Source organism: Balaenoptera acutorostrata, chromosome 20 (genome assembly GCF_949987535.1).
Source record: "Balaenoptera acutorostrata chromosome 20, mBalAcu1.1, whole genome shotgun sequence".
NCBI classification, from domain to species: Eukaryota; Metazoa; Chordata; class Mammalia; order Artiodactyla; family Balaenopteridae; genus Balaenoptera; species Balaenoptera acutorostrata.
Window position 1 is genome coordinate 25442874 of NC_080083.1, and position 21337 is coordinate 25464210.

Consider the following 21337-nt stretch of genomic DNA (forward strand, 5'->3'; position numbering starts at 1 on the left):
CACTCTCAGGAAGGACAGTATTTCCACGAAAGGAAGGGGTGATAGGTCAGGGGGGTAAGGAACAGGAAAGACGGAGGCAGGGGAAGCGAGCGGGAGGCCTGCCCCAGGCCAGTCACTTCTGAAGTCCACAGCTTCAGCTGCCCAGTGGGGAGCAGGAGGAACACTGGCCCCGTTCGCCTTATACAAACACTGAAGGAAGGAAAGGAAACAATGAGCCCTGGCTGCCAGTCTGGGTTTATAGAGCAGCCACAGAGTCTGTTTTCTTACACATGCAGACGGCTTCTAAATTATGCCTTTCCCCAGAGTAGAATTATTTCTTTTCTCACTTCTCTTCTGCAGGAAACCCAAAAAAAGTTCACCGGCAGGGGTTTCTGGTTATGCTCAGCTTCAAATGTGAATCTCAAAACTTATTCATAGCTACCTTTGGAGAAATCAGCATTCATAGTGTGCATTAAATGTGAGTATGTCACATACAAACACATTCATTGCACACCACAGCTCAGAACTTAAAAAGAGAAAAAGAGACCATGCAAGCAACATTCCAGGCTGCCTGGTGCTAGAAAAGCCCCAGAGAGCCTAGGCTGCAGGCCTTGGACTTTGCTCTGTGGTCATTCTGCTCTTCTCACTCTTTCCTAGGAATTGACAGGCACCCACAAAAGTGACTCCTTACCCAAGAAGGAAGAAAAGAAAAAGTGGCTTGCTGAAATATGAATCTTGTTCCACTGGTACAGGGCAATCAAGAAGGAATGAGAGAGGGAAAGTGGAAAGCAAAGTGAAGGAGGATCAAGAGGGGCTCCTTGTGCCTGAGAATAAAGGAGAGAACGGGCTGAGTGAGAGAAAAAAGGTGAGAGCTAGGGACCGAAAAGTAATCACCTATTACTGCCTTCTTCCCTCTTAAGCGAAAATATTAAAAGCTGCTTCTTTAAAAAGAAGTCTGTTTGTAAAAAGGAAGTAAAAAAGAAGTCAGTTTTTAGGAAGGAAGATGAACCAGATTTTTTTTTTTTTTTAATGGAAGAAATTAAGGGTATGGGGCTGTAGAACTCACCACATTCTAATTTTTGGACTCTGGTACCTGTTAATGGGGCCACAGGCTCCATGGGGCTTCATGAGTCCAACCCGCTGAACATACTGTGGAGTCTAAATTGATTTCCAACAATAATCAAATGAGCTCGCTTTTTTAAAGCCTCAGGGCACGTGTACAAATTAAACACCATTTTAAATGAAGTAATAATCCATCACAGTGGAAATTAAAGGAAGATTTGCTACCACCTCCAGCTGGCTCCCGCTGGGCAGCATGGAAAGCAAAGATGTGAACTATTATGATTAAAAACAAAGACCTTCGATACACCACTCTGAGAGCCAAACGCATAGGGAGTGCACAGCAAACCTGGCCGTCCCACCTCACGGACTGGCCTTTTCCACGAGGAGCCACAATTGCAGGTGGAACTCAAAACAGAACCTCCTGAGTGTCCCCAGGATGGAGGGGTAGGAGGTACGAATTCCTCAGATAAGTCAGGAAGGAACTGGAAAAATGATGTGGGAACAAGATTGTACCGCCACACACAGAGCCACAGAAACCGAGAAGGCAGAACTCGCCAGGGGAAGTGACACCTCCAGCCACAAGACAGGACCACCCCTAGATGTGCCTCAGTGTTGCTGTTTTTGTGGGGTGTATTGGAGGAGGGTAGGTAAAGACTGTCTGGAAAAGAAGTGGGCTCTGGAATCAGAAGCCAGTTCTACTCTGTTCTAGCTGAGTGACTTTGGCAGGTTATTCAACCACCCTCAGCTTCCCCAATTCTAAGAAGACCAACATACACAGGGTGATGAGGATTAAATGAGATTGATGTAAGTACATACACCGTGCTGGCACACAAAACACACCAAAATTGTAGCTATTATTATTTTTAGTGGCTAATGAATTTTTTAAAATATACGTTGCTACTTAAAAAGAGAAGAAAAAGAAAAAGGAGGCCAAAGAGTTCAGAGACATACATAGTTTTCCTGCCACTTCCATTAGGACTCTCTAGCTTGTCTTCAAGCAAGGTAGATGGTACTGTTGGGATGACATTCCTCTAAACCTAGAATTCTCCTCTCAAGGTAAGACAGGGTGGTCATGACACTGGAGGAACCATAGGAGTATCCCCCTAAGAGGCGGCTTCCCCAGTGGCCATGCTCCCAAAGGCCCTAAAGCACTGCCAGGAACACAGCGTCTCTGATTCACACAGCCCTGGCAGGCCCCTGAGCCTCCTTTCCCCCTTAAATCCACCCTCTGCATTTCAGCCACTGTTATGTATTTAAAAAGCAGATCTCACAAACAATAAATGCTGGAGAGGGTGTGGAGAAAAGGGAACCCTCATACACTGTTGGTGGGAATGTAAACTGATACAGCCACTATGGAGAACAGTATGGAGGTTCCTTAAAAAGCTAAAAATAGAATTACTATACGACCCAGCAATCCCACTACTGGGCATATACCCTGAGAAAACCGTAAATCAAAAAGAGTCATGTACCACAATGTTCATTGCAGCTCTATTTACAATAGCCAGGACATGGAAGCAACCTAAGTGTCCGTCGACAGATGAATGGATAAAGAAGATGTGGCACATATATACAGTGTAATATTAGCCATAAAAAGAAATGAAATTGAGTTATTTCTAGTGAGGTGGATGCCCTAGAGTCTGTCATACAGAGTGAAGTAAGTCAGAAAGAGAAAAACAAATGCCGTATGCTAACACATATATATGGAATCTAAGAAAAAAAAAAGGTCATGAAGAACCTAGGGGCAGGACAGGAATAAAGACGCAGACGTAGAGAATGGACTTGAGGACACAGGGAGGGGGAAGGGTAAGCTGGGACGAAGTGAGAGAGTGGCATGGACATATATACACTACCAAATGCAAAACAGATAGCTAGTGGGAAACAGCTGCATAGCACAGGGAGATCAGCTTGGTGTTTTGTGACCACCTAGAGGGGTGGGATAGGGAGGGTGGGAGGGAGACGCAAGAGGGAGGAGTTAGGGGGATATATGTATATGTATAGCTGATTCACTTTGTTATAAAGCAGAAACTAACACACCATTGTAAAGCAATTATACTCCAATAAAAACGTAAGAAAGAAAGAAAGAAAGAAAGGAAGGAAGAAAGAAAGAGAAAGAAAGAAAGAAAAAGAAAGAAAGAAAGAAAGAAAGAAAGAAAGAAAGAAAGAAAGAAAGAAAGAAAGAAAGAAAACTAAAGGAGGAGGGGAAAAAAAAAAAAGCAGATCTCACCATGTCATCATTTTCATGTCCTTCAGAAAGGCAATACGGGACAGTGGGTAAGCAGATGGGTTCTGGATATTTAACTAAAGAAAACAAAAACACTAATTCAAAAAGATCTATGTACCTCTATGTTCATTGCAACACTATTTACAATAGCCAAGACATGGAAGCAGTGTAAGTGTCCATTGATAGATGAATAGGAATGTGGTGTATGTATATATATATATATAATGGAATATTACTCAGCCATAGAAACAAATGAAATCTTGCCATTTGCAGCTACACAGTTGGACCTGGAGGGTACTGTGCAAGGTAAAATAAGTCAGAGAAAAACAAATACCATATGATTTCACTTACATGTCTAAAGAACAAAGCAAATAAACCAACATAATAAAACAGAGTCATAGATACAGAGAACAAACTGGTGGTTGCCAGAGAGGAGAGGAGTGGGGGGACAAATGAAATAGGTGAGGTACAAACTTCCAGCTATAAAATAAATGTCATGAGGATGAAATGTACACATAGGGAATACAGTCAACAATACTGTAATTACTTTGTATGGTGACGGATGGTAACAGGTCTTATTGTGGTGATCATTTCACAATGTATAAACATATTGAATCACTATGTTGTACACAGGAAATTAATATAATATTGTACGTTAACTATAACTCAATTTTTTAAAAAAGACGGGTTCTGAAACCAGACTCCGAGGGTTTCAAATCTCAGTTCTATAATTTTCTAGCCGTGTGACCTTGAACAACTTACTTAACCTCTCTGGACCTTGCTCTCCTCATCAAAACCTAGGAACACTAATATTGACCTCATAAGGCTCTTGTGAGAATTAACTAAGCTAATACATATACAGTACTCAGCATATGCACCTGGCATGTAGTAAGCACACAATAAATTCCAAGTGTGTATTATTGCTGACAACCATTGACATCCATGAATGGCTTCAGACTCATCTCTCATACTCTATATACTCCATTTTTCGAACTGACATTTAAGGGTCTATTGTGTGTCAGGAACAGTCCCCTAAGTGTTCAGATTTGCCAGCCAAACTCTCTGTAGTTCCCCCGAATACACCACACCTGCATTTCACCCTTCCATGGTTTTGTTGATGCCATTCCCTCCATCTGACATATCCTTCCCACCTCCTCACCAGGCCCTTGTCCATTAAGACTCAGCTCGGGCTTCCCTGGTGGCGCAGTGGTTGAGAATCTGCCTGCTAATGCAGGGGACACGGGTTCGAGCCCTGGTCTGGGAGGATCCCACATGCCGCGGAGCAGCTGGGCCCGTGAGCCACAACTACTGAGCCTGCGCGTCTGGAGCCTGTGCCCCGCAACGGGAGGGGCTGCGATAGTGAAAGGCCCGCGCACCGCGATGAAGAGCGGTCCCTGCACCGCGATGAAGAGTGGCCCCCACTTGCCGTAACTAGAGAAAGCCCTCGCACGAACCGAAGACCCAACACAGCCAAAAATAAATAAATAAATAAATAAAGTAGCTATAAAAACGTTGTCACCCCTTTAAAAAAAAAAAAAAAAAAAGACTCAGCTCAAATATCCCCTCAGCATTGGACTTATTGACTCATCCTCTGTGCTCACCTCCATCTTAACATTTACCCTATTGAAACTGAAATTATTCTTTTCTGCCTCTGTATCCTTTACTAGAGGTAAGTGCCAAGAGTAGGGACCACATTTTAGTTGTTTCTGTACCCCCTGAACTCGGCAGCACAGAGCACACAGTAGCGGCCACTGTTGGACTGAACTACCCCTGCTTCCCCTTGGGCTGCTGACTAGACCAGTCTACTCATCCATGTGGGCAGCACAAATGATTGAGGCTCCTCCCTTCCCCCTGCCAGTAACGAGGCAGGACGCAGAATGACTCTGGCCCCATGGAACCCTATTCTCCCCGATGGCCCCCACTCAGATCCTGTGCTGAGATGCCCATAACTGCAGTTCTTCTAGGCAACAGAAGATTTTTTTAAGTCCTGGATGTTCATCAAAGGCCTGTCATTGGGGCTTCCCTGGTGGCGCAGTGGTTGAGAATCTGCCTGCCAATGCAGGGGACACGGGTTCGAGCCCTGGTCTGGGAAGATCCCACATGCCGCGGAGCAACTAGGCCCGTGAGCCACAATTACTGAGCCTGCGCGTCTGGAGCCTGTGCTCCGCAACAAGAGGGGCCACGATAGTGAGAGGCCCGTGCATCGCGATGAAGAGTGGCCCCCGCTTGCCACAACTAGAGAAAGCCCTCGCACAGAAACGAAGACCCAACACAGCCAAAAAATAAATAATAAATAAATGATAAATAAATTAAAAAAAAAAAAAAGGCCTGTCATTGGCATCCATGCCCATTTTTCACACTCACAGGGTCTAGGTTAAAATATACTATAGTAAATATTTCTATATATAGATATACATACATACACATATATATATATATATCTGTTGAGGTAACAGCTTAACCATTTTCCAGCTTTCTCCATCTCTTACTTATTGTAGGAACTCTTAGAAAGCCTGAAGAGGACTTTATGCTGACTTTAAGGACAGGAGAGTAGGAGAATGACTGAGTAGTCTGTTCCAGGAGCAAAGAGAGAAGCCCTGATTGGAGGCAATAAATAGGTGACAGTGGAAAGGGGGTAGGTAAGCCATTTCTGGGACTGGAGACAGAAAAAAACAAAGAGACAGAATGGCTGTGGAAAGCCCCTATCCCAAGAGGGTAGTCCTCCTTCCCCATTCCTAATCTCACCAGAATCCTGGACTCAGACCAGGGAGCATAGAGACCCAGTTTCCCCGGGCTGCCACAAAGAGAAGTGGGTGGTGGTGTCGTCCACTGGTGCGGAGGACAGGATTAGAGACAGATGGACTTGGATTCTGTTTTGGTTCTTCTCACTAGCTGCATCACCACTGGGCAAGTTGCCTGAAAGGGAATAACAGTGCCTACTTCATGGAGGAGACAAAAGCATCAAATGACATAAAGCAAGTGAAGCATTCAGCATAGCACCTGGCACAACATTAGTACTCAATAACCTTGATTAGCTGTGATCATCCTTACCAGCAAGGGAGGAAAAGCGCGGGAACTGTTCCTGTTCACAAGACCCAAATGAGCAGTGCTCCTGTCTGCCAGGTTGACTCATGGTGGCTAGAGGGTTAGGCCTAAATTAATCCACTTAAAGGTATACTGTGGTTTTAGTAGGTTTTGGTGGCTTAGCTGGGGATCTGACATTATTCCAATATCATTCCAAACAATAGACCACTCCATCACTTAGTGCAGTGGAAGTTACCTCTGCAGTCTGCACTTACTCTACTAATCCCAGGATGAGGCCACTATTGAAAACTTTACTGAAACTCCGCTATCAAAACTGCCACGATCTGATGTGCAAGACGTACTGGGAAAGCAATGCTATCACTTCATAGTTAACAACTTTACAGCTCTGGACCCAGGTGGTACTTCAAATCCATCCAGTTGATAATAAAAACCAGTTTGGATAGTCAAGAAACCACTCTCGGGCTTCCCTGGTGACACAGTGGTTAAGAATCCGCCTGCCAATGCAGGGGACACGGGTTCGAGCCCTGGTTCAGGAAGATTCCACATGCCGTGGAGCGACTAAGCCCGTGCGCCACAACTACTGAGTCTGCGCTCTTGAGCCCGCGAGCCACAAGTATTGAGCCCGCATGCCACAACTACTGAAGCCTGCGCACCTAGAGCCTGAGCTCCAAAACAAGAGAAGCCACCGCAATGAGAAGCCCGCACACCACAACGAAGAGTAGCCCCCGCTTGCCACAACTAGAGAAAGCCCGCACGCGGCAACGAAGACCCAACGCAGCCAAAAATCAACAAATAAAAATTAATTAATTAATTAAAAAAAAAAGAGAAACCACTCTCTTTCATAAACAAAACCAACCATTCATCTCTATGCTGGATACAGGGCCTAGTCTTGATTTCAGGGGGATTATCTGTCAGATGATAATCCTACATGATCTCTAGGATTCCTTCAGCTCCTGAAGTCCTGATTTCATGTTGTAATGATGTCTCTGCCAGCTGAACCTTGCCCCAGAACTGAGTACCCATCCACCCACCTTTATTCTGTTAAGACCTTGATTTCAGCGAGGTCACAGGACCTGCCAGTCTCGCAGAGTCCACTTGGATATGGCTGGACAGTGCTTTGCAACATCTGTTAGCAAAGCAATATATTTATCACATGGTCCTTAGTTCAGCACTCTGCCTGCGAGGCCCCCATATGAGGCTTACATCTGTTAGAACACGGCATAGAGAAGAGGCACTTCCCCTTGAACATTCTGAAACTTGCATGTAATTTACTATTTATTACATAGAAGTAGCTGTTGCTAGCTGGCTAGGAAGAGATCAGATAACACTTTGGGTTGTATCTACAGTTTCAACCAAAAATGATCTGTCTGAAGATTTATTACCAAGGACACTTGGCTAAAGTTCATCAATGGCTTCCTTCTTTTTCTTATACAACTCCAAGATCCAAAAAGGATTTAAGGTGGCTTACAAAAACATAAACAATACTATACTATTAAAATAGATTAAGAAATTACAGTAGGAAGAATAAAAGAACAAAAGGAGGGTTAGGACACAGAAATGCATGCTATTAAATTGCTTAATATTTAGTGAATTTCAACTGCAAATTTGGCTTTGAGCTCCCCAGTAACCAAGGCAGGAAAGAAAATACCAGCAGTTATAAGGTTTGTATTTCCTATGAAATAAAAGCATCTCGGTTGTTCAGGATACATTTATTTCTCCTGTGGGTGGTCACAGGAGACAATGAGCAACCCAGTGGACAGAGCCCCAGCGCACATCAGCCCTTCCCACCATGTAACCCTCTTGCAAGACTTTCTTAGAGGCCCCTCCATGAAAACGGACAGCGTAATGAACACCAAAGGGCAACTCAGTAAAAGGGATTCTACATGGGGTCAAATCAGGGCAGCCCAAGGACGTGGCAGCCCAAGGACCCAGATCCTGATGGTCTGGCTGGATCCAGTGATATCAACTCTCCAGAGGAATGGAAGAGCTACAGAGCCTTCTGGCAATGCTCCATGAATATCATTTATCACAACCAGGCTTTTGAGTAACAAAAATATGGGCAGCCTCCAACATGCCAAGTCCAAACACTAATACTTTTGAATGCTAACACTATTTGGCCCTGGTGCTGCATTCAGCTCTCTCATGGGCTGTTTTTTCTCCGAAATTCTCCCTTATGGGCCTCATCTTGCCTCTCTGGGTTCTTCTGTGTCTCTGACTGAGGCTCAATCTCCCTGGCTGCTCTTCCATCCTCCTCCTCCTTCGAGGTGCTTCCACCATATGCCTAAGTGCTCCCCGCCCCCAGCATTCTCACCCATACCCAAGTCTTCTAAACATCTCTGTCTCCTGCTCCTGAACCCTGGATTCTTTTCTAAAGGGGGCCTCTTTCTGGCTCCTAGGAAGGCACTTCAAACTCCCAAAGCCAGCACCATCTTTTCCCTTCCTCCGATCCTATCCCCTTCACCCCCGTTCTGTTCCTTCCTCCTGAAGGCCCAGCTGCCCAAGCAGGAAACACCCTTTATTCTCTCTCCCTTCTATGTCACACTCCATCTGTCCCCTAGACAGTTGGTTGTGCCTCTCAATCCACCCTCCCGTTGCCATCCCCAGTCACAGCCAGCACATTGTGTGAGCCCCGTCCTCTCTCATCCTGAACCTCCTAAACTGGTCTCCCTGACTCAGCTCTTACCTCTCCAGCCCATTCTAGAATTCTATTTATACAGCACAATCTGACCACATCTCTCTCATGTTTCAAAGCCTCCAGTGGCTTCCTAGCAGCCTACAGGACAAGGTCCAACCCGTTAGGTGGCACCGAGAACCTGGGCCCAATTCTCCTTATCTTCTCATCACCTTCCCACCTCACTCCAAACCTGCTTCCCCAGCTGACCAAGCTCGTTCACTAACTTTTCTCAAGTTATTTCAGCCTCCTGCAAAGCCTTAACCTGTCTTCTCTGCCCAGTAAATGCCTGCTCATCCTTTAATATCCAGCTCAAATAAGACCCTAAGCAGAGCTGGGGAACCCCTTCTTCCAGCATGCAAAAAACTATTCTCTGGAATGGCACTTTAACACACCATTGTTGTGTGTCTCCCAGACTGGAAAATTCCTGCAGTCAGAAGTCCAGTCTTTACCCGCCTTGGGTCCCCAGGACTCCTAGTATCCAGCACATTGGAGATTCTTGATAAATGTTAATTAACTGAGTAAAATGAATGACCATCACCGGCACTGTGCTGCCCTGTAAAGCTGATATTTTTAGTCTCCTTACTTTGCCACTATCCAGTACAACTTAAAATATTGAATTCTGAGCATTACACGGGACTCACACACCATTAATGCTCCACAAAGTTTGAAAACTAGCAAACTCTTATGATGTAAACTTACTTGGGCTGTCAGGTAGAGTCTGCAACTCAGGACTGTGGAGCCATATCTCCGATGGGCCACACCACAAGAACCTCTGATGGTTTTACCCAGCTGCTGTCTGATGGCAGAAATATTTCCCATTCGGTCTCACCTGGCCCTTCCCACCATTTCTGTGTGTCACCTAGGGCAGCTTCCCGAGGGACCCTGCCCAGGCTGGCAGTGGCTTCTGGACCCCTAGAGAAACCGTTCCAGGTTGATCCCCACAAACCCCCCACGGCAGTCTGAGCTGCTGTTCTAGGCAAGACTGAGCCAGGGAAAATGCAGTGGCAGACTTGGTGCAGACTAAGAGGGAAGGGGTCCCTCGATCCTGCCTCTGCTCCACATTTCAAAGAAACCAGATCCACCCTTTCCTGCAGCCCCCAGAGACTGCCGCCCTCGGCGTCAGTCCTGCATTTTGTATTTGGCCATGGTCAGACATGATAACCCTGGTTAAAACAAAGCGAATACTTTCTTCCCCTGATCTGGGACCCAAAGTGTAGCCTACAGACAAGGCTACACTTGAACTGTAATGTAAAAACAGCCATTTAGAAGATCTATCAAGAAAACAACGTCTTACAGATGTAGAGAGCAAATGTATGGACACCAAGGGGGAAAACTGCGTTGGGGTGGGGATGGTGGTGTGCTGAATTGGGCGATTGGGATTGACATGTATACAGTGATGTGTATAAAATTGATGACTGATTAAAAAAAAAAAAAAAGAAAGAAAACAACGTCTTGAAAAGCAGAGTAAGAGATGGCCAGTCTTCAGGTTACTTCACCAGGGAACCCTCCCTTTAGCCTCCTCCAACGCCCACTAAGTCAGGTCCCCAATTCCAGAGCCATAGTACTTTTCACAGTTGTAGTTTTATTGAGATGATTATTTGATTGTCATCTGTGTCCCACACACTCAAATATCCAATATTATTTACTGACTAAATGCATGTCTTTTGGAATATGGGCACTGTGTGACCTTGATTTCTCTTTAACTGCTGCTCCCCGAGGGCACAGCTGGGGCCCCAATTAATGACAAACCATCCATCCCAAATCTGCCAATACAATTCTATTGTTCAGCTGTCAGCATGCCTTTGGCTTTCTCACTTTAATCTCCCATTTCAAATAAATCCAAAACTCTAGACTCTCACATCTGTGGCTGGGCTCCCTGCCTTTCCACGATTGGAATTTGGAAATTGAACTTAAAACTCAAGAGAAGAAAAGGGCAGAGGCACTTTCAAAAGGATGCCTGTTGTATGTCCAAAGTCCCAGCCATCACCAACCCAGAGATGGATGCATGTTGTTCTAAGAATTAAACTGTCATCTAGCGTTGCCATTTATTGAAGCAGCGGAAAAGGAATAGGGTGGGGAAGACAGACTGATTCTAGAGCAAATTTCTGGATTTCTCCTATTATGGGAATGGGAGATAGATTTTAACAAGAAAGACAGCTTCTTTTCCTTTCAGGCCTGGCACACTAAGGGGAGCCATGCACATTGCCAGTGCAGCTTTTTCATATAATTTAGAAACCTCCACAAAGCTAGTAGTTTATGGGTCAATCTTCCCACTAGATTGTGTGCCGTTCCTGACCACAGCCAGAGACCATGTCTGGTTAATCATCCATCATAGCTAGCCCAAAGCCCCACTGGCACTAAGAGCTCAGAAAGTGTTGGTTGAAGGAGGGTGGGAAAGGAGGGGAGGAGATAGGGAGAGTCATCTGAGGCCCTTCAGCAACTGTCAGTAAGCCTCCAGGACTCTACAATTTATTAATTTCGTACTATGGGCCCATAAGGGGCCAAGTACTTGATATGCATTATCTCAATCCTCACAACAACCCAGAGAGGCAGGCATTATTATGATAACTCCTATTTGAAAGATGAGGAAAAAGCTCAAGAGGAGTTAAGCAATTTGCCCAAGGTCACTCTACTAGAAAGTACCATAACTGGGACCCTGGGAACAGCCCCCCTCAACCTCCACCCCCCAGGGGATCCTTCAACCAAGACATGACAGAGAGGGGTCTGAAGATGTGCATCCTTGGTACTTGAGCCCTCTAAAACAAGCAGAATATCTCCCAGAGGGAGAGTCTAAGTCAATTAATTACAATGCAAAACAAAGATGTCAAGTTCTCTTAAAACATCTTCAGGCTGTCAGGGTTGGCTCAATGCATCAACTTTTAATTGCAGAAACCTGAGAAAACAAATGAGGGAACGAAATAACCTGAACCAGAAGGTGGGACAACAGATTAGGCACAAGAAAAAGCTAGTTTTCAGTTCTTATCATCTCTTCATGTTAATGGGATATTTAGCTTTAAGGCTGCAGTCACTTTCGGGGATACTTTTTCCCTCAAATCCTAAAGAAAACAAATTAAGAATCATGTAAGCAAAACTAACCAAAAGCCCTATCTAATTTACATTTACATAATACACATGTTTATACCATTAGCAGAGCAAATGCTGAAAGAGAATTCATTTCTACTTTTATGGTCCATTTGGTGGTGGGTCACCTTAGGTAGGGACCCCCAACAGACAAAGACCAAAATGGTGATAAAAGAAGAGATAAAGGGAAAACAAATATAATGGATGACACACAGGAACATACAAACAAAAGAAAAGGAAGAGGCAAAAATAGAAACTAAGGGAAAGGAGGTCAAAGGTTAAGGATGTTTAGTAGTTGGTATCTGCCAGGGAGAGCAACTACCTTAGTGATTTCCAAACCTCAGACATGTGTGGGGTGGTCTGCATTAGGAAAACCTGGGAAATTGGGGTTGGGGGGAGTGTAGGTATTAAATTCTGATTTTATAGGCTTTTGGCTGGGCCAGGAATTCTTAAGGCAACCAGGTTTGAGAATCCCTAGGGATAGTCTCACTTTTGAGGATGCCTATTATCTATGTCAGCTAGCCTGCATCCTCCAGAGTTCTACCGTGAACGTTAAGTCACAGTCCACATCTGTGGAGCGCCTCTAAACTGTAGCGATGGTAGCCCAAGCAATATCTCCTTCCTGCATCTCATATGCCTCCTGAGCATTCCTCATACATTACCTGTCATGTCATTACCTCGGTGCCTTTGCACACACTGTTTCCCCTGGCGTGTTTCTGCCTGTTTAAATCCTCTTCATTCTTCCCAGCCCCATCTCCAAAATGCCTACCCTTCTTTCTGTATCTCTGTAATGACCTTAAACTCTTTCTACCTTGTACTCAGGTTACTGACATAGATGTCTTAATCACTCCGATTTGAGGATATGCTCTTAGGGGCAGGGGCCATATTATAACTTACCTTTTTCTCCCGAAGGTCTTATTATCTGTTGAATGATGAATACCCAGGAAAAATAAAAGAAAACAAAAATAAAATAAAATAAAAGGTTGAGTTTCAGCCCCAGGCCAGAGGTTCCTCTTCTCTATCTCAAAATAGGAATCAAAATTTTCCTGACTTGGGGCTTCCTTGGTGGCGCAGTGGTTGAGAATCTGCCTGCCAATGCAGGGGACATGGGTTCAAGCCCTGGTCTGGGAAGATCCCACATGCCTCTGAGCAACTAGGCCCGTGAGCCACAACTACTGAGCCTGCGCGTCTGGAGCCTGTGCTCCACAACAAGAGAGGCCGCGATAGTGAGAGGCCCGCGCACCGCGATGAAGAGTGGCCCCCACTCGCCACAACTAGAGAAAGCCCTCGCACAGAAACGAAGACCCAACACAGCCAAAAAATAAATAAATAAATAATTAAAAACTTAAAAAAAAAAATTTTTCCTGACTCAGGCAGGATATGTTCCAAGCCTATGCTCTCTTGCCCCAGGTACTCCCACCCAGAACACCATGGGAAAACAAAACAAATCATTAGGCAGGTCAATATTTCCTATAACTACATTTCATATCAGATAGAATAAAACCACTTTCTTCTGCCCAACCAAACTCAACCACTGTTCACACCCAGCAGACCCTGTTGGAGCCTCAGTGGCATCCATATGCCATCTGGATATCAAGTCTTCCTTTCATGGCAAGAAATAGCCAAGGGAACTCCAGACACTAGAGGCTAATTTCATTCTGAGCAGGCAATCTAATTTCACACAAAACCCACTAAGTCTGGACATACTACATTCTCAAGACCAGGGGGGAGGGCTGACTGCCCTGCAACTCAGGAGACAGGAGAGCTCAGCGCTGCTGACCCAGCCAGGAAACAGGAATGCGAGTGGCAGTGCCACACCTCATTGGCAGATGTTGCTTTGTCCCATCACAGAGGGAAGGTAGGCTTTGCCTAGTATTGAGACGTTACGGGTTATTTAGAGTTTAAGTCAGGAGTTGGTACTTTTCCAGAATGTACAGGAGTAGTAAGAGCCTTGGACCTGAGAAATAAAAGATATGGTTTACAGTCTGTGCTTTGCCCAAATTAGTTCTGTCCTAAGCAAGTCCTTTTTGCCTGTTTGAGCCTCAATGTCTATATCTCTAAAATGTAACACCTAAAATGGATTTTAATACCCAATCCAGCATATATCTAATTAATAGAGAGTTATAAACCATTAACTTGAAAGTAGGGAAAATAAAATTATAAGGTTAACGCTGGAAAAAATTGGGATGCAGGGCCCGACAGTTACTAAAGTCAAGCCACAAATTTGTTTCTCTGCTTCCTGGCAGCCAAAGCAAAAAAGAGAAATATGATCAGTTATATCCAATTGTCCACAAAGAAAAATCATGCCAGTTCCTTGGGAGAGGCAAAGCTTTTCCTAACACTGGGTTCTGAAAGCAATTTCTCTGATTAACTTAACAGAGACATTAAGTGAAGTTGTAGCTTAAGTCTTCAACAATATAAATTCTTATAAGAAATGTAGTAGCAAGTTATATAAACCTATTTTGGACAGCGTCCCTCCATAAAGCAAAGGGCAGGACACCCAAGTTCATCTCAGTGAAAACAATTCTGGAGGGGCTGAGCTAACATGGCCCAAGTATGCAGCTTTCAGTAGGCCCGGCTTAATTCAAGGATAAAACTAAGACCAGGTAGACAACATATTCTTCCAAACACTTCTATAAATATTATTTCTTCCACATGGATGTTTATTAAGAGTTGGGTAGCAGGGGGCTTCCCTGGTGGCGCAGTGGTTGAGAATCTGCCTGCCAATAATGCAGGGGACACGGGTTCGAGCCCTGGTCTGGGAAGATCCCACATGCCGCAGAGCGGCTGGGCCCGTGAGCCACAATTACTGAGCCTGCGCGTCTGGAGCCTGTGCCCCGCAACGGGAGGGGCCGCGATAGTGAAAGGCCCGCGCACCGCGATGAAGAGCGGTCCCCGCACCGCGATGAAGAGTGGCCCCCACTTGCCACAACTAGAGAAAGCCCTAGCACAGAAACGAAGACCCAACATAGCAATCAATCAATCAATTAATCAATAAAAAAATAAATCTTTAAAAAAAAAAAAAAAAAAAAAAAAAAAAAGAGTTGGCTAGCAGGGTGCAATTAGATGACTTCTAAATTCCATTCCAGTTCTGATAAATCTAAGTGACATTTTTGGTCTCCATTTACTTACACTAATTTAAAATTTGGGAGTTTTCCCCCTCTTACTGCCCACTCCCAAATCAACGGATAGGGAATTCCTGCCAGTGAGAGAGGGAATCTAACTATTAATATTAGTCTTGTTATTAATAGCTAATACCAAGCGCTTATGTGCCAGGCTCTGTGTCTGGGTTCCTGTGCATTCTCTCATTTAATCTTCCCATCAATCCTGTGTGATAGTAACTATTATTAGTCCCATTTTACAAACAAGGAACAGAGATGTCGAGAATTTTAGCAAATTGTCCTAGGTCACAGAGCTAATTATTCAGATCTTTCTGGTTCCAAAGCCAAGGCTCTTAGCTCTACTTATAGTGCCTAGTATTAATGAAATGTGATTACTGATAGAAATGCTTGTTTGTCAGGAGAACAGTGAAGCCTAGAATAAGGCTTGTAGGGGAGGCAAGAGTTATTAACAACAACAAAATAACAATGGAGCTTTTAGAGACTTTGGCAACCCATAAAAAAAATAAAAGGATGAAAACTATTGTGAAAAGCAGAAATCTCAAAAGAAAGTAATTCCAAGGGAACAGGAATTCCTAGGAAAAGAGAGAGAAAACTTCTTTTCCTCCTCTTCTCTTGAAAATAAAGTATTATTTCTTACTCTTAAAGACTCTAAACCTTGGCTCTCTTGGTCATTCATTCATTCCACCAACAGTTAGATATTTATCCTGTGCTACTCCCTGCTAGGCACGGTCAGCAGTGAGCAAGACAGAGGGGCTTCCAATCCAGCCATCAAGTAGACAATGCATTTCCAGAGGGTATTAAAGTGCTTTGAAAAAAAAAAAATTAAGGGGATTAAGAAAGGCTGAGGGGCAGGGATGGAGGACTGTTCTAGATAACAGGTCAGGGAGGGGCTCTCTGAGACCCAAGTGTAGGAAGCCAATCATGCAAAAAATCTGGAGACCAGTGACTACCAGTAGAAAGGCCCAGGGACAAAAACAAACCTTACATGTTTTAGAAACCTCAGGAAGGCTAGCACAGGTGGAGCTGGACTGAAGCAGAATAGACCAGGTGAAGACTGGTAGAAGCTGGGGTGGGCGAAGTTGGGACAGGGGGAGAGGTCGGCAATGCCTGCAGGGAAAGGGGGTGGATTATTTCTGAAGGGCAATGTGAAAGCTGTAAACATGGGAGTGGCATAATCCTATTTACTTCATAAACCTCCAGGGCTATACTCATAGCTCCCAGGGAAATTCAGGTAGGTGCAGAATCACCTTTTGTTAGGGATAATATCACTAAACTATCAACTATTAACAGAATCCCTTTAGCCTGTAGGCCCTGGCTTTCCATCATTGGATGCTAAAATTCAAAAAGACACTTCCTTTTCCAGAGCTTTATACCACCTCATCATGCTAAGGGAATGCAACTGCCAGAGCAACTAGTGGTTTGGTTGACAGACCCTAGGGAAATGCCAAGATAATTCACAAAGAAAATTGATCCAGACCTCAATTTGAATCCTACCTGCTTTTCCTATCCTAGGATATGCCATCCTTTTGTTGTTTCCTTTTTTTTTCCATAGGCTCAAAACTAAACGTTAATGTGAGCTGCTTGACCAAACTGAACATTATTCAAGTTAATTTCAACAATCCTACAGTTAGTGTTCCCATATAAGGCATACCCTTGGCAGGAGGGACCACAGTTGAATTTGAATTTGGATAATTTAGAGTTCTTTTTGAAGCTAAATTGCAGCTTTGATAGATTCAAGGAAATTTCTTTTACCAACATGTTTGGACACAATAACTAAGAGGGAAACATACAACATGTGGAAGCATCAGGTGTGTGTATGTTTATGCTTGAAAGTAGAGACAGAGGTAACAGCATCAGAAACCAGAATACTAACAAGACCCACCTGCACACAGGAGCTGAGCTGTTACAGAGGAAAGAACCAGGGCTGAAGCAGGCAAGGAGGTGGGGAAGCTTGCACCTCTTCTTATTAACTGTTGACAGACAAGCCCCTGGCTCCCCTCCCCACGCCTAACAAAAATAAAATCACCAGTCTGCCCTTCCCCTAGATTACACAGCCTGGAATACCCAGATATTAAAATCAACCTTTTCTGCTGCCCAAACTGTTAATGTCCCAGGCACAATGACTGTGTCATTGACTCAAAACCATTAAAATAGTGAAAATTCACATAAATCTGTGACTAATACAGCAGGCTCAACAGCACTACTCATGACCCCAACCCCACACACCTAGAAACATCCAGTGGTATAGAAAGATGAACAGCAGCCCTCAAGCGGGCTGGAGCGGAGTGATGTGGGGAGGGAAGGGAGGCTATCTCTTAGGGCCAATGCCTCATGACAGCTGAAATCAAACAACACTATACCCTTAGACTAGCCTGGGCTAGTGTGACAGATGAGTGATCCTGGGTTTGCATAGAGTATGGCGCACATATCTGACTAAGGCTTTGCACTCTTCATATCTAAGTTAATGCCTTTCATTGTTCATTGACCCCAGTTCCCACTAGTTCACGGTTTCTTATCAACCACCTGTCTCACAACCTCATGGCCCATTTATTAAAAATGTGCCCCACTGAGAATAAACATCTCCAGACTGGACTTACAAACTGCACTTTTAAACACTACCCGGGTCATCTTTATGCACATTTAAGTTTGAGGACCTCTGCTCTACAGCAATGTTTCTTCAACTGTGGGCCGTGACCCGTTTGGTCAAGAAACCAAATTAATGAGTCATGACCAGCAGTTGTTTTTTTTTTAAGTAAGTAGAAAAAATTATAAATAGAACACACTGCAGGTAGTCAGGCATTGTTTCTGGGAACTGATGCACTTGTGGACCTCTGTGCAGGGATGTAAAATGTATTCCTCACTGTGGATCCCACTCAGAGTTTGAAAACCACTATCCTAGAGGGAAAAAGGAAAACGATATTCTTGCACATGCGTTTATTTTCATTTTTCACCCCTAATTCCAAGCTTCTGGAGTTTAGTTCAAGCACAAGATATCAAGACAGAAAGGCTGTTATCAAATCCTAAATTGATAAGGCAAAGCCAAACTGAGGAGGGGGATGAGCCCAAGGCTGACACTCTGCTCCTGCCTGAGTCCCTTACCATGGAGCTGGGGATAAGGAAAGGTGCCAAAGAGAAATTTGCACAACTCTCCTCAGGCTGGACCTGTTCCTTGGTAAAGAACCTGTAGCCACTCATAGTCACAGTTTAGAGGAATTAAAATGTTCCCCATGGGGGGGAGTAGGGGGTTCAGGGGAGGCTCAGTCTCAGTATAAGGGATAGACAGAAGTCAGGTTCAACCCATCTTTGCAGTCCTGTGGCAGTGACTAGGTCAAAGGAAAGTCAGGAAAGGGTGAATGGTCAAGTCTCACCCCAGAACCAGCGACATGAGTTGCCTTGGGCAAGTCGCGTAACCTCTCAGTCCCCTAGGTTCCTTGCATGGCTAATGTTCTGGGAGCAAGTGGGGCACAGGCAATCAGACAGCTTCCCTTCTTGCCCAATACTCTAGGACAGGGAGTCCCATCTTGCACATCTTGCCGGACCAGAAGAGAGGAACATGGGAGGAAGGGCAAGGGAAAAAGATGGTAGCTAATTGTGTTGTTAGCTTTCAGACTCACCAGAAGCAAGGACTTACTGAAAAGAGCCTCAAGACCCGAGGAGAGCAAACTGACAAGGAGGCCAGAGAGCAAAAAACCCAGCGAAGCCCAGGAGCGTTTTCCCGTGCCATTCACAGCCGCGGGACTGCGGGAGGGTCAGCTACATAACAGAAAAAAACGGAGGACACTCACTCACTTGGCTTTGTAAGCTCTCGTAAGCTGAGAGTGAAGTCAGAGGTGGCAGTCTCCTGGGCTGGGTCCAAAAGAACAGGTGGTTCCCCCCACCCGCCAACGAGAGAAAAGCCACCACTTGGGTAAAGACACCCAGAGGAAGTCAGCGGCCAAGGAGGGTGAACTGGAAGCAGTGAGAGATCGGCGCTGCCCCTCAGCGCAAGTTCCCGAGAGGTACTCGCTGGAGAGGCCCCTTAATTCCGTCGGGCAGGAGTGAACTCGCGCCCACCCCTTTGGCAAGGGCACTGGGGAGGCGCCGGGAAGCGGCCAGGCAGGAACTCGGCTGCGGTTACCTCGGCCCAGGGCCGGCCAAGCGCTCCTCGGAGTCTTGAGGGCAGCCAGTCCCCCAAAGGCGGGGGCACCGAGGGCGGCGGCCCCGGACCCAGTGTCTCCAGCGGACACCCAGCGACACCGGGGACAGAAAACGCCCGAAGCTCCCACCCTGCCCCCCACAGACTCCGAACCCACGGGAACTATGCTCAGGAAGAAGCAGCGACCAGGTCTCCAGGTCACCCCCCTACCGCCCCGCCAAACCGCGCGCGCCCGACTAGCCCCGCTCCTCGCACAGGCCCCCGGCCCCCGACCCGGGAACCCGTGCCTTCTCGGCTCCCGCCGCGGGCCGCCGCCAGGGCCCCGGCAGTGTTTGTAAACAAACCGGTCACGTGGCCCCGGCGGCCCGCTCCCCGCCCCCTGTGCCCGCGGCCCCCAGGGTGACCCCCCACCGGACCCCGCCTCGGCCGCGCCGGGCAGAGGGTGCTGCGCGCTCTGGGGGAGCCGGGCCGCAGGGACCACGGGACCTGCGCCCAGTGACGGGGGTCGGGCGCCCGCGCTGACAGCGCGCCCCACGCCCACGCACGCCCGGCTCGCGCAGTGCTCGCGTCTGCTTACCCGGCAGCAGGCTGCCCGGTCAGGCCAGCTCTGAGCTTGGCTCCGCGGGGGTGCGCAGCAGCAAAGGACCGCCCGGCCGGATCCCGGGCTCTGGGCGCGCTCTTAAAGCCACAGTCTCCGCCACTGCCCCTGCCGCCACTCCGCATCCCTCCGGGTCGGGGCCGGGGGCTGCCTGGTGACGGACGCGCCCCCGCGCCTATCCCCTCGGCTCAGCACATAGCAACACGCCGCGGGTTGGCTGGGCCCGGCCGCAGCCCATCCGTCTTGAGCCAATCAGCGAAGGACGGAACTCCGCCCCCTGCTTCCCCTACCTCCCACCCCCCCACCTCTCGGCCCTGGCCGGGTTTGGGTGAGGGGAGTGTGGCGAGTCCCGGTTCAGGCCCTATGAGGCTCAGCCAGCGGAGCCTGGCCAAGCAGGGCACCTGGCCGGAGGAAGAGGGAGAAAGGGTGATGAGGATGGGTAGGCTCTCGGCGCCCGGGAGGAGACCGTCTATTTGGGTTTGGAGTTTGTCCCCGATTCAAGGCTGGGATATCCAGAACCCGGGGTAAGGAGAGGGGAAGCTTTATAGTGCTTCTTCTACTCTCTAACTCCCTCCTCCCACCTTAGGTATCCCTAACTCAAGAGTCTAAGTTACCTGAGGAAGCTCTCGGGAACCGGGGCAGTTGCATTAAATAAGACAGTGCCAGCCCGACGGGGCCCAGCCAGGACCTACTCAGAAGCAAGGCATTTCCCCTTTTCTCTCTGCTCTGCTCAAATTTGGCGAATTAAAAGTAGGAACGAGGCATTACAGGAATTGGAAGGTACCTAGCCCCCAACTGCTGCTGATTTTCCAAGGCTTTTAAAGAGAAATGATTCGCCTCGGAGAGTAGGATGGTCAGTGATCGTAGGGGAGGCGCCCACGTTCTGGGTCAGTAGAGTGGTGCTTTTCAAGGAAGAGAAGGTTAAAAAATAAGACCAGGGCAGTCAGGAAATCTAGGGAGGCACCAGGTGGGTGGAGTGGGGCAGCCTCCCAGCAAGAAAACAGGTCAGTTTGAGAAAGAATGCTGCCAGGGATCAGGGGCAGAGAGCAACCCAGCCTTTTTAGTTGGCCACTGTTAGTTCTGCAGTTTCTCAGAGAGCGGTAGGAAATGCGATGTTTTATTGAGCTGCTGTCAGAACGTGACATGCTTCTGGGGGTGCTGCTGACTTCAGCCCCCTTCCGCACTGGTTTGCACATAAATGGAGAATGGTACCAGGGTAGATCCCCAGGTGGCTCAAACTTCACCACAACTCCACCGGGTAGTCTTTAAAATATATTTGATTCGGGGACTTCCCGGACGGTCCAGGGGTTAAGACTGCGCTCCCAATGCAGGGGGCATGGGTTTGATCCCTGGTCGGAGATAGATAGATAGATAGATATTTGATTCAGTGAATATATTTTGCATTCAAATTGTATTCAGT

General features: G+C 46.6%; 1 protein-coding gene across 4 annotated transcripts in view; it reads right to left on the minus strand.

The window, feature by feature from the left end:
- Positions 1-20675, minus strand: part of YPEL2 (yippee like 2) — a 64865-nt gene extending 44190 nt beyond the window's left edge. The window contains exons 1-2 of one of the 4 annotated variants that reach the window (XM_028168568.2): positions 19897-20138; positions 3266-3339 (exon numbers count right to left, since the gene is read on the minus strand). The gene's annotated coding sequence lies outside the window, so the exon portion shown is untranslated. Of the gene's footprint in view, positions 1-3265; positions 3340-6007; positions 6179-19896; positions 20139-20531 lie in introns of those variants that run through there. The other 3 variants (XM_057537021.1, XM_007190292.3, XM_007190290.3) reach the window with 3 other exon arrangements.
- Positions 20676-21337: the final 662 nt, after the last annotated feature.